Source organism: Triturus cristatus, chromosome 5_2 (genome assembly GCF_964204655.1).
Source record: "Triturus cristatus chromosome 5_2, aTriCri1.1, whole genome shotgun sequence".
NCBI lineage: Eukaryota > Metazoa > Chordata > Amphibia > Caudata > Salamandridae > Triturus > Triturus cristatus.
Window position 1 is genome coordinate 351,411,251 of NC_140588.1, and position 12,634 is coordinate 351,423,884.

The 12,634-nt window shown below is 47.3% G+C and overlaps 1 protein-coding gene across 1 annotated transcript in view; it reads right to left on the bottom strand.

Annotated features, from left to right (window-relative positions):
- Positions 1-12,634, bottom strand: part of DUSP22 (dual specificity phosphatase 22) — a 377,647-nt gene that overhangs the window by 252,980 nt on the left and 112,033 nt on the right. The window lies entirely within an intron of this gene.

A 12,634-nucleotide genomic window follows, 5' to 3' on the forward strand; every position in this document is an offset into this window, starting at 1 on the left:
ATGGGACCTTATTAGGAGTGAGTCTCATGATTGGGGGCTGGGTGAAGCGTTAGACTTTAGCATCAGGCTGTCCCCTCACTTTCTTTTAGGGGGGTCGTTGGTCTATCGCCCCCCTGGCCCGGCCAATGCCACCATTCAGAAGTGGGGAGATAAGCTAATCTCTAGGGCGTTACGTTTTCCTCATTTTCTATTCCTCGGCGATTTGAATATTCATTTGGATCAGGGGTCGGACACTGATGCTATGCTTCTTAAAGACATGCTGCAGCTAGCCCAGCTATCCCAATGGGTTCTTCTCCCTACCCACCAGGCTGGACACATCCTTGATCCGATCTGCTCTAACTTTAATATTCTGGCAGAGAATCCCCTTCCCCTAGTGTGGTCGGACCATCTTATTACTTTTTTCTCCTGGAAGGCTGGCCCTCCCCTTGCGGCAGAATCCATCTCGCGGAAACCAACCCTTAAAAGGGTAGTTCCCGCCTCTCTGGCCAGGGCCTTGGCGGCTTCTAGGCCGTCCCTTACGGGTGATCTTGCAGAGAGTTTGGCGACCTTTACTAATTGGATCGACAAATCTATGTCTTCACTCGCTACTCCCACTTCCTACCGGTCTTCGGGAGTATCCCCATCTAAACCCTGGTTTTCGCAGGATTTACGTCTACTCAAACAAGAGTGCAAGAAGCTTGAGCGGACGTGGCGTCGTTCAAAGTACTGTCCTTTTGCCAAGGCCACTCTGAGGGCCAGGCAAAAGACCTATTACTCTGCCATCTTCCAGGCTAAAAAACAATACTTTACCGACCGCATCGAGCAGGCTGGTAATAACTCCAAGGAGATTTTCCATATAGTCCAGAGCTTCACTGCCCCTGTCGCTCTCAAGTGTTCGGGCCCGGTCTCTGTGGATTGGCGCAACACCCTTTCGGGTTTCTTCGCGGATAAAATCCGGTTGATACAGCAGTCCCTAACGGCTTGTGCGGCTCCATGGCTGGATGACGGACAGACGGTGCCTCTACAAGGCGCCTCCAAGCATGTCCTGTCGGTCTTATCGCCGGTTGATGCCGCCAGCACTCTCAAACTGCTTAAGGGCCTCAAGTCCGGCTCCCCCACTGATTGCTGTCCAGCTAGGCTGTTGGCAGCGGTCGCAGAGACCATTAATCCTGAGGTTAATGTCATTATCAACCTCTCTCTTGAGGGCGCTTGGGTTCCACCGGAATGGAAGCAGGCCAAAATTCTTCCTTTATTGAAGAAGCCGACCCTTGACCCCTCTCTGCCTTGCAACTACCGTCCTATCTCCCTTCTCCCTAGCCTTGCTAAGGTATGTGAGAAGGCAGTGACTAGGCAACTTTCCGAGTTTGTGGAAAGCTCTGAGGCCTTGCACCCAGCCCAGTCTGGCTTTCGCGCTTCTTATAGCACGGAGTCGGCACTGGTGGAGATCTCAGAGGCTATTCGGGACTGTTTAGATGCGGGCGGCAGAGCAGCTCTGGTGATGCTTGATCTATCCGCCGCATTTGATACGGTGCCTCATGCCAGATTGCTTTCCCGCCTCTCCGAGATTGGTGTCTCTGGCCTGGCTTTAGCCTGGCTGAGGTCCTTTCTGGAGGGCCGTTTCCAACAGGTTTGGCTGCCTCCCACTGCCTCTCTTCTACAGGAGGTCTCTACCGGCGTCCCCCAGGGCTCTTCACTTAGCCCCCTTCTTTTTAACATTTATGTTACACCGCTGGTCTTTTTGGCTGAGAAGCTGGGGTCTAAGGTGATAGCCTATGCCGACGACACCCAGCTTCTTTTCACATGGAATAAGGGGGATGACTCCGTGCTGCCTGTTCAGAAGTGCTTGTCCTCGGTATTTGGTTGGCTTGCCAGGGCTCAACTCAAATGCAATGAGGACAAATCGGAGATTCTTCTCTTTGGCAACTTTCCCGCGGATTTCAGAGATAGGATCTGGCCCCCTGACCTTTCCCCCCTCCTCTAAGGGGAGCTCCGTAAAAAATCTTGGAGTGTGGTTCGAGGACAATTTGTCTTTTGCGACCCAGGTGAAGAAGGTCTCGGGTGGATGTTTTGGCCTTCTTAAGGTCCTCAGGAGTTTTCTCCCACTTCTCCCTAGACCGGCGAAGGAAACGGTTGTTCGGGCTTTGGTTCTGTCCCGCTTGGACTACGCCAATGCCCTCTATGTTGGCCAGCCTGGCTATTCCTTGAACAAACTTCAAGTGATCCAGAATGCGGCCGCTAGGCTCATTCTTGGTATTACTCGAAGATGCAGTGTCCGCTCTCATCTTCAGGCCTTGCACTGGCTGCCCCTGATTGAGAGGGTTAAGTTCAGGGCTCTGGTCATTGCCCACAAAGCCCTTCATAACTTGGGGCCCATCTATCTTCAGAGGCGGTTCGCCTTCTATGTGCCGGCCAGAACCCTCCGGTCATCAGCTCTTTTACTTGCGAGGGTTCCACGCTTTTCCCGGTCTAGGATTGGGGGCAGCTCTCTTGCTGTCAAAGCTGCCGCTGCTTGGAACTCTCTCCCTTTTTACTTGCGCAATACCCAGGACCCTGACGGTTTTAAGCGCCTCCTTAAAACTTATTTGTTTCCATAAACTCATCTGTTTTTGCTCCTACCTAGGCTCCTCCTCCTCTTGGGCTCGCGCTGGGACACTCTTCGGAGTAACTATTGCGCGCTATAAAATATTTTAACATAACATTTAACATTATTGAAAGGACCCGTGGGTGCAACTGGCGTGTGGCCCACTTTTGGTGCTCCCGGGGCATTTTGGCATTACAGAAGGGGCCGCAAAAGCTTGATTACGTCTTTCTGTAATACAGGTTGCGCAGGCACTAAATGCAATCCCAAGGGGGCATTCTCTTCTTTGCATGGGGAGTGGCCCCATGCAAATGAGGGAAAACTTTGCCTTTGCGTCCTTGTCACATTACAAATGCAGGTGCAGAGGCAACCAGGAGACGCAATCACTGAGGTGGCGTATTGTTATTCAACTCCTCCCCCCCAAGGGCAACATTTGAAGGAAGGGAAAGAGGGTCCCAGGCACCCCTCCACTGGCATCCTCTTGCAGGCGGGTGCAGTCACTCACTGGACTCATCTGCAGGTTGCTCTCTGCCCACCCTCCAGTCCCTGCTGAAATGCAGGCAGAGTTGCTAAATGCCCAATAAAAGGCAAACCAAAGGCTTCAAACATGACTGGTCCGGGTGGGAGGGGGGTTGGGTGAGGAACCCCCTCCATGTACTTTGGGGGGGGGGGGGGGGGGTCTAGTTTCATTACGCCACTGTGTTGTACCTGTGTACATGAGGAAGGCTTACAGCTATGATCCACTTGCGGTACTTGGGTGAGGGGAAAGCATGCACTACTCCTGCCTCGCCTGTACCTGCCTCGTGTCTGCAAAAGAAACTTAACTCTGTGCGTATCATGCACCTGCCACTCCCTTCCCCTCTACGCCCACCACCCTCTTCCCTCACCCTCATTCATATCGCCAATTTATTCTGGCCAACGGTGAAAGAGAGTTCACCAACACTCCCTAAAGTATAACACTGGCAATGTACAGGAATTAGCTCTGCAGGCCTTCCTAGCACAAAAAAAACAGCTGTCGGACAGGTGTCAAAAGAGGGTGATTCACATACACGTATACGTGTAACTAGTGCTCTACATGGGCAGGTGCTGCCCGGTATGGAGTACCTGCACTTCTTTCATTCGAAAGGGAGAGTACCTGCACTTCTCAGCACTGCTGCAAGACATTTAATGGGACGGTAAACCGGTACTCTGGATAGGGAGTACCTGCACTTCTATATCTCCATTTAAAGCACTGGGTGTAACGTGCAGTGGAAGTTTTATGATGTATGGAACAACACCCTGCACTGCTGACCACGTTACCACTTTGTGTACACTCAAGCTTGCACACAACTTTTCTATAGATAGCCAGGACGAATGGTACTGTGAATTAGGGTGACCAACCGTCCGTAAATTTCATGGACCGTCCATAATTTGGACCTCACGTCCGTTGTCCGTAATTTTGGGCCTTGCAGGGAGTAGCACTGTTCCCCTGCGAGAGGCCTCGGCTCCCTAATGGGGCTGCCTCGCACTCATCCTCTGAGCACAAGAGCAGCCCCACCCGCCCACTGTCATTCTGAATGCGGCCAATTGTCACATGCAGAATGACAATGGGCCAGTTTGAGCTGTTACAACGGGTGGTGGCCTCCTCCTGCCGCGCTCTAGGGCAGGACATTCTGTTAGGGTTAGATGGAAGAAACGTACAAAACAAACTGTACAAAAACATCCATGCTGCTATGTGCCAGTTTATGAAAAGAAGCTGGCAAAAGAAGTTAAAAAGAAGAGGTTATAGCTCCTACACAGCCTCATCATTTCAGAGCCAAAGCATTTTTAATATTATATACAACAAAGCCATAGTTGCTGCATTTTTATTTATTTTATGCAACTAACATCCATTGACAAAGCCAATAGTCATGGCTTGTTGTAGGTCTAATGTTACTGGATGTAATGATAGAAACAGCAAAATACACATGCTCAGCACATATTTTTAGCTTAGGTGTTTTAAGCCACACCCTTACTTACATCAGACATGCCCCTTGGAGAGACCCCCAGTTTTTTCATCCCACTAAAGGCCCTGGAAAGGCTCAGCTCATAATTAATGTGAAAAGGTGGGCGAGTGAATAAGTGAAGGAATGCGTAAATGGCTGGATGGATTAGTGAAAGGGTGAATGGATGAGTGAAAAGGTGAACGGATGGATAATGACAGAAAGGATGGATGGATGCGTGAGTGGAAGGATGGATGAGGGTAAATAGATGGATGTATGGGTGGAAGGGTAGATGGATGGGTAAAAGGGTAGATGATCAATCAAAGGATGGATGGATGAGTGAAAGGGTGGATATAGGATGGCCGAGAGAGTGAAAGTGAGGGTAGATGGACAAAAGGATGGATAGATGAGTGAAAGGGTGGATGGATGAGAGAAAGGATGGATGAGTGAAAGGATGGATGAGTGATAGGGTCAATGGATGGATTCATGAGTGGATGAGTAAATGGTTGAGTGGGTGGGTGGGTAAGTGAAAGGGGAATGGAAAGAGAAATGGAGGATGAATGGATGGATGAGTGAGTGAAAGGATGAATGATTGGCAGAATGAATGGGCGAATGGGTGCCTGGATGAGTGAAAAGAAGAATTTAAAGATGGATGAGTGAAAGAATGCATACATGAGTGAAAGGGAGGGTGGAGAAATGGAAGAAATGATGGATGAATGGATGAGTGAAAAGCTGAATGGGTGGACGGATGAGTTACTGGGTGGATGAATGAGTAAGTGAAAGGATGGGTGAAAGGGTTAATGGATGGATGAGTGAATGGATGGGTGGAAGAGTGGATGGATGAATTAAAGGATGGATTGGGTGAAAGGCTAGAAGGATGATGGATGGATGAGTGAAAGCGTGGATGGAGGACGGATGAGTGAAATAATGGATGGAAGGATAGAGGATGGATAGGTTTGCAAATGGTTGAAAAGGTTTGGATATGGATGGGCATACAGATGGAAAGACAGAATGAATGGTGAAAGACTGAATGATGGATGATGAATTGATGGATGCCAGAATGTAAATTTGAAATGGTGGATATCAGGGGTTTGATGGAAGGATGAATGGCTAGATCCTTCGACAAGAGAGCTCTTGTGGGGAGGGTTGTGATGACTTACTTTGCTTTCTTGGTGCCATAAGAGCTTTAGTTTAAAGTGGGAGGTATTTAAATATTTAAATGTTCTGGCTACTCCCTTGCCTATGTGTTACTACTCTGTATTTGCTGTGTGCTTATGTGTGGACTCTATACATCATGCATCTAACATTTAGTTCACCTATGCGTGCCGCTTTACATCTCACAATGGCACTCTGATATGAGATGCTAGTAACAATCTATCCGAGTACATTTCCCTGACCGCTTCTCTCACAAAAACATGTCTGCTCAGGACCATGAGTTATAAACAAAATATCAGACTGGACAACCCAGTGCAGTAACCATATAAATAGATTATTATCATATGAAATACCACAAAAAGACCTGCACAGTTGCTCAAAGCTGTGAGCATACTGAAAAAACGTAAAGTGCACGGTTGTTTCAACCTAATATAAATGCATTTTGACTTGTACTTAAGTGGTTGTCTATTTACTTACTTACTTTTGTACTATCGCACGACTTCCTCTGATAGGTCTGTAAAACTTATCTTTTGTCCCGAAGTTTAGTCCTGAATATTGACCTTCTGTCCTGAATTTTTTTTGTGAAAATCTTTTTATTCAATACAACTCTGAGTACCATAGCACAGTATACAGTGTTAAAGAAACAAAATCAGGTAGCAGCGATGTGGCAAATAAAAAAAAAACGATGCAAGACAACAGCACAACAGGCGGACACAACATTGCAAAATCACTCCCCGACCTCCCTCCCAGAGTCCCTGTAGCGCCTCTAGGGCCCCCAGATCTTTTTCCATTTCTTGGTACATCCCCTGCTCTTATATATAGTCTCTTCCGCTCCTTGGCACCAGTCTACGTCCCTCCACCACTGCTCCCAGTGCGGGGGCGTCGGGGAACCCCATCCCCTGGCGAGGTTTCTTTTAGCGACCCCCGCAGCCAGTGCAAGCCAGAGTTCAACATGCCGCGACCAGTCTGTGTCCCCCTTGACCATCATTAACAACCACCTCGGCTCCATCCGGATGGAGTCGAACACAACCTCCGACATTGTGTCCGTAACCTTGGTCCAGAATGGGATAATTTCAGGACATTCCCATAATATATGGTAGAAGGTGCCTTTCCCCCCCACAACCCCTTACGCAGAGTGCCGACGGAGCCCTACCCTACTTAAATAGGTGTGTGCGGGGGTAATATATACAGTGAAGGATTTTCAATTGGACCAATCGAAATCTAGGACGGATAGCGATGTCCCGCGGGCTCTGTAAGACGTCCTGCCAATCGTCGTCCTCTAGGGTACCAATGTCGCGGGACCAAGCCTCCCGGAGCTTCACCAAGGGGTCTGGCATGTTTACGTGCTTTCGGTAGATGGTGGATGTGGGCTTCTCAGATGTCCTGAATTTCACGTACCGTCCTGAATTTGCACCTATGCCAGTTGGTCACCCTGCTGTGAATGCTTGTTAAGAAGGCAACAACGACCAGTAAAGCACAATTGGGAATCAACGCACAAACACAGCTTCTCTGTGTTAAACATTTCGGCCATCAGCAGAGAAGACGCGATCCACAAACATTGAGAACTACTTGTGAGCACATTAGCGCCATCTTGCGACAGTATTTGCTCACTGAGTGAGAAGCCCGTCAGGTGCAAACGTGATGCGCTAAATAGTCTACAGCATCATTCTGACAGCCACATTTTGGCTACGTCATTTATCTTTATATTTGTGTAAATTCACTTTGATTGAAGATCTGGAATTTATAGCTCTCTTAATTAAAGTCCTAACTGAGCAACACAAATCTGAGGTTGCTTTCCCATGGAAAAGCATTGCTTCAACAGTCGACAAAGCATATCTAGATGGGGAGCCAGCGAAGTTGTTGCCAGGACATTTTATAAACAAATGGGGCAACACAGTATCTTGTAAAGATCATTACAGTATGCCTCTGTGGTTTTTAACTGCTACTGAAACATCTAAAAAGGATTTGTTGGGACTGCATGTGGGCTCAGCTGTGCGATGTCCCCTCCTTAAGACATTAACTCATCACACTACATGCACTGCATCCGAAGGGCACTGACCCACAGCATAGTACGGTCTCCTAGGGGTACACAGATCACGCATCACACTGCTTCCTAGATATACTAAACCATCATAATCAACTGCATCACAGAGGCACAAGCCCAAAACACTGCACATTGTGCAAGAGACACTAACTCACCATACAAACACAAAGTCATGCCAACACACTGCACCGCTCTGCATCCTTTGGACAATAACCCAGCACAGCACCAAAAGCCAAAGGCAATGACTGAAGACACACTTTACAAATAACTACTAATAACACAATACTGCACATTAGGAACACTAACATATCATAATACACTTCATAGAAAGGACAATAACGCCCACCTCTTACGGCAGTCTATGGGCACTAGCCCACTATATTCCAATTCATCCTTCCAACACAAGCCCACCACACTACCTTTCATCTTCAGGGAATGTGCATTTCGCACTACACTGCAAAACACTGTGCACGTCATCATGGGCACACACGTAACATAATAAAATCTGCTAGGTAAAAAAACTCATCGAATGGCACTGCAACCTTGGGGCATTAACCTACCATTCCCTAGCACTAAAACCTAGGTACTCCAAACCACCACACGGCATTACATTTTCAGAGCACAGATATTCCATGTAACACTGCATCATACCCACACATCAACTGCACCGTATTATTGTAGTGAGAAATATTCAACATGAGGAACTGCATGCTAGAAGCACTAACCAACCACACTGCGCTGCACCCTTGGGTAACTAGCCCCTCACATTACACTGCATCCTAGTGACTTACAGCCTCCACCCTACACCACTTCTTCGGTATGCTGACCCACCACACTATACTACAAGTCTAAGGCCACCAAAACATGGCACTTCACTGCACCCTAGGGGCACTAACTCACTATATTATTTAATTAGACCAGAGAACGACCACACTCAACTGTCTGTACTCTATGGATACAAATGCCTCACCATACACTACATCCTAGAAACATCTACAAAGCACCCCATTGCATACTATGAACTTTAACCCACCGAACTGCATTCAGTCCTCAGCTACTAGCTCAACATTCTGCACAATATGGAGAGTCATTTATCAACCTACCCTACGTCCAAGGGAAACTATCCATTACGATATTTTTGCATCACAGGGAAGCAGCAAGTGTCCTCGGGCTGGGCAGCAGCGACGGTGTAATAAAGGGAACACACACCTCTGGCTGTCTTGGATATCCCCCCGGGGATCTCCCTGCAATTGACCAGGTGACAAATAGAAGATGAATGAGTGGGGGCATTCACTAGCTAAAGGCACCATTGCAGGCGGGTGCACAAACGATTTGCAGGGACCCTTACGTCCACTCCAAACAGTCCTCAGGCCATGAAGGAGCAGACTTGCCAGGTCATTCAGAGACACCTACAATGGCTGATGAACTAGTGGGAGGGTGTGTCATGGTGATGACCCCAGTATTCTGCCAAGTAACAGATTTATTTTCAAATAGTTGGGTACAGGTGCCTTCAGTCGTATTTCACCGGGGATTTTTACATACACACAGACAAAACACACAATCTCGCACTCTCGGTTTTAAAAAATATTGGTTATTTAACAAAATATTGTGTTTTCTCTCTTAGAACGTCTACCAATACGCATTCCTCTCCCTTTACACTGCCCCTTAGGCCCCTCTCATGCAACCTGCTTGTCCTATAATGTATTTAAACATTATATGCCAGCCTGATTGCCGGAACATCAGAAGCTCACCCCCGCCCCACACACACAATTTTACTGACCAAGCTACACCCCTAAATCATTGATCAATGCCGCCCTGAGGATACAAGAAACATCTGGAAACACCACTTCAGGTAGGATTTCCTCCTCAGATCCTGCATGCGGGTAGCCACCTTTATGACTGACCTTGGTCTCTTGGCTGATGCATCCCTCCACAGAGTGAAGCGCTTCCCCACATTTTACTTTTTTTTTATTTTTTATTAATGGGCATGTGGCGTGGAATCCGAGGCCTAATTCCATTCTAATGAAATCAAACACAGGTATTCTAGTTCTATTTACGTATTATATTTCTATTTTTCAAGATCTTACTGGTCTCTTGACTGAGCATGTTGTATTAACCTAACTACTTGTGACTAACTGCCTTGGCTAGTTTATGTCCGAGTCCCCAGATAGGCCTACCCCAGGAGACCGCGAAGTACTGCCTTCCATGTCCCATCACCCCTGGATGTGGGTACTAGTGTCACGAGGCTAACCGTGTGATAGTGGGTGTGGTAGAGAATAAATTGTCATCGCACTCTCCTCCTTTTACTAAAAAAACAACAACAAAAACTTTGGCGTACTTTCCAAAATGTAAAGGTTAAAGATATGTTTCTCTCAGTTAAGCTTTTTAGAAATCGATTTCATAACGCTACATACAATGAGTTTTATGCCCTTTATTAAAAACCCTGAGGAAGTTCGTTCTCAGGACCAGACACCGATGAGCTGTTCTGTAATTATTTCAACTACCGCACTTCATCTGAATGGACTGAATAAATGGGCACCCGAACCTGAAACAGAACTAATGTCTAATACGAACTGTAGGATGACTACACACAAATGAACACAGTATATGAAATGGTGTGCTCCTAAATAGGTCTGGTCATGGTAGTTACAATGCCTCTTAGGGGCAGATTACGACTATGGTGCCATATGGACCGCCGCACCAGCAGTCCGACCGCCCTATTACAACTTGAGCAATCGGACGGCCATTGCACCGCCACAACCGACAGAGATCCCTGGTGGTGGCGCAGCGATCTTGAGGCTCCAAATTGCTTGGCGGGACTTCTGCGTTCCCGCAAAGCATATTACAAGTTTCCTCCCCGCCATGGTTTTCAAGGTGGTTCCTACTCCATGAAAACCGTGGCGGAGAGGAAAGAAATGAGGCCCTACAGGCCCCCTTTGCCTCAGGGCCATGGGGTGCATGTAGGGGGGCACAATACCCCTGTGTGCATGCACCCAAGTACCTGCACAGCATGGACTGCACCAGTACATGCAATGCAGGGACTGCCTTTGACGTTCCTATTGCGATACATATTTCATATGCACCGCGTGGGACTGCCAAAGAACTGGCTGTGTCTGTAAAAGTCAATATGGTGGGCGGCAAGCACACTGGTTTGGTGGTGTGGGAGTAAGGCTGCTGTGTGGCGGTCCTGTTCCCACACTGCCAAACTCGTAATCGGGCCCTTAGTGACTCCACCTTCCTGACAGGAAACAAGAATGAATAGTATGGCAGGACCATCAAAGTGTCACAGAGTTCTAGCATACCTGAAATCCCCTAACACTCCATTTACATTTTTTACAAGGGACATATTTGTCAGAGATCAAAGGCGCTAGACTACAGAGAGGCGAGGAGGCCAGAAGTATGTTACTGCTTATGCTTCCAATGTGTTTATGAGGACCTGGTCCCATTTGAAAGCATGTCCGTGCACACGGTCAGGGAGGTTATTGTGGTTAGCAGGCACCTGAACGGTGGGAGGCCGTATCGCATTTATTACAGTGTATGCTCATAATATTCTTCCTGTTGACTTTTTGTAGATGTAGCAAGGATGTGAGCAGCATTAGCACACTAGACTACCTCTTTGGGGGCATCTTTAATTACGTGGGTCTTCAGGCACAAGACTGGTTCTAGCCAATATTGGTACATAGCAACCAAAATAAGAAATCAGCATAAACCTTTAGAACTGTTTGAATTGTTGGCTGCTGCAAGATGTGTGGCGGCACTTGCAATCAAACAACAGGCGGGCAGGACAGGTGCTTGCTGGGTTTAGTTCCTGCCATCTGCTAAGACATGCAAAGCTTCAGGAGAGACATGTAGAGTATCTGGGCTAGAATGTGGACCACAACCCAGTATGAACAATACTACATTGGAGTAGGCATACACCTGTATTCCCACTTGGCACCTCGAGATAGCCACGCTATGAGACACCGCCATCAGAGAAACAACAGATGACACCTAACCAAATAATTTAAATGAGGATTCCATGGGCGAAATTGAGCCTGTATGGGAGGCATTAATATTGTGATATGGGGAATGTGACGTGACATAGAGAGACTTTAAAACACTGGAATACAGGCTCCATGACTCAGAAAGACATTGGGTATTGGGATACACCCTAGACACTTAAAAAGACAGTCGACCATGGCAATATACTGCTGTAGGCCAAACCCCTAAATCTGACCTCCCCATTCAAAATGACCAATAGTCTCTCTGCTGACTGGAACAGATCGTTTCTGTTCTCCCTGTGACAGGTGCACTAAACATTCTATTCGTTGCTTCTCTGGGCTCCAGTCTCATTCAAATACTATTGTGTGTGAATGCATCAAACGGACAACTTATTCTGTGGAGTAAGACTAAAGGGTCATATGCAATTCTATATTGCTTTGAAAGATGCGGTCAGTCTGTGCTTGGAAGGGTGGCCCACCCCAGCTTATTAAGCCTTCCTCAACTTGTCTGCCATTTCCAAATAATACCGGTTTTTCCCAAGCCTCCCTTTCTCAGGGGACTGGAGTCACTCATGACCACCCTAATCTTAAGTGGCAGAAGGTAGAGGATGTCCCATGATCACCCTTCGGTTCATTGAGAGTAGCTTATGTGGAGCTACATTATTTATCTGCACACCTTCAACTTGTGACAAAGTGGTTATATGAGCTGCATTCCTAGTAACAGTGTCAAATGACTAATGGAGTTTGGCTACTATCGCTCTCTTCTGGGAGGGCAACTGAGACCTATACACAAAGCTGATGATGATAGTCTGCTACTAGTAGAGGAGATGCCTAAAATGACAAAATCAATGTTGGTGCATTCCACAGTACTGCATTCTGCAGAAACATTTTCTTAATGGGAAACCTGTGGGCTTTCATGTACACTGTTTCCTTTGGC